The sequence below is a fragment of the Rhincodon typus genome, chromosome 7 (genome assembly GCF_021869965.1).
Source record: "Rhincodon typus isolate 14 chromosome 7, sRhiTyp1.1, whole genome shotgun sequence".
NCBI classification, from domain to species: domain Eukaryota; kingdom Metazoa; phylum Chordata; class Chondrichthyes; order Orectolobiformes; family Rhincodontidae; genus Rhincodon; species Rhincodon typus.
In genome coordinates this window covers 91712066-91713795 of record NC_063338.1, presented here as the reverse complement: position 1 = coordinate 91713795, position 1730 = coordinate 91712066, and positions in this window count along the sequence as shown.

The window sequence follows — 1730 nt, the reverse complement described above, 5'->3', positions numbered from 1 at the left end:
TTGTACAGTTGGTGTAACACTTTCCATACTCTTATATTCCCTTTGACATAAGGGTCAACATTCCATTAGCCTTCCTGATTACCTACTGACGCTGTGTGCTTGCTTTCTGTGTTCCATGCACAAATATCCTCAAGTTCCTTTGTGTTGCAACTTTCTGTAGTTTTTCTCTATTTAAATAATATTCTGTTCTTTTGTTTTCCCTTCCAAAATGAACAATTTCACATTTTCCCACATTATACTCCATTCACCAATATGTTGCTCATTTACTTAACATTTTTCTGTATCATCATTTCTCTGTAAACTGTTTGTATCCCTCTCACAACGTGAAGACCTGTGATTCTGGAGATCTGAAACAAACAAAGCCAGAAATTGCTAGAGAAACGTAGCAGGTCTGGCAACATCTGTGGACGGAGAAACAGAGTTAACACTTTGAGTCTGGTGACCCTTCTTCAAAACAAAATGGTTGCTTCAGTTGGAGTCCACTTGGAGTTCTGTACAACTATAACAAAGGTTGTTACCCCTTGTCAGAAGGAACTCAGTGTTTCATAAGAAATGCAGGATTAGACCAAAAGTTATAGGAACAAAAATGGCCATTCAGCCCATCGAGTCTGCTCCACCATTCGTTCATGGCTGGTATGTTTTTCAATCCCCTTTTCCCTGTAATCTTTAATCCCCTTCCTAATGTCATGAGGACAGTCATGGAAACAGACTGTATGACAGGGTTGAAGAGGCAAATAATTGCACATTTAGCAGAGTTGGGCAGTATGATGAGACAAGAATTAAGGAGTGTCTGGGAAAGACCCACTGGGATTGGTCAAGCTTCCCTGTTTTTGTTAATTTTTCAGTTCCAATTCACACGGCGTTTTGAAGGCATGCCAGTATCTAATGGATAGCCAGAATCCTAAAACATGGGGCAAAACCAATGGAAACTGGGTGTCAGACAATGAGATACATGGCTGCCCTGAGGGCTCATGAGCATTTGCAGGATTCCTCCATGTAGAGCTATCTTTATCTATGATCTTGAGCTCTGTGTGCACATCAGTGTCAAACTTTAGTTATGCTGTATTAATTTGGCAAGTGCTAACACCTAAAACAAGAAAAAAGATAATTGAATTCACAGTGTAATGCGGGCAAAGGATATTTTAAGAGCGATAACTTAATAAACAGATTAATTGTACATGGACACCAACAGAATGGGGGCAGGTTCTCTTGATTGTGTAAATAGAAGCATTGTGAATTTGACAGTTCTAAATTCAGCAAATTTATCGCCAGCATCAACCTTTCCACTGTGGTTCTTTAGATAAAGAGTCTTAAATTACAGCTTCTACATTGTCTTCATTGTGAGACAAAAATATTTCAAAATAAATCAAGACTGCAGAACACTGGGCTGCAATTCTGAAACTTTGCAGTGACTATTGGCAACTGATGGTGTTTTCTGTGTCTTAGTGAGTAGGACCCTCACCTCTGAGTCTCAAAGAGTCTTATGTTCAATTCCGACTGCAGAGAGTCATAGAGTTATACAGCACAGAAACAGACCCTTCGGTCCAACTCGCCCATGCTGACCAGATATCCTAAACTGAACTAGTTTCATTTGCCAGCATTTGGCCCATGTCCCTCTAAACACTTCCTATTCATATACCCATCCAGGTGCCTTTTAAATGTTGTACTTGTGCCAGTCTCCCCCACTTCCTCCTACAGCTCATTCCATAAATGCACCACCCTCTGTGTGA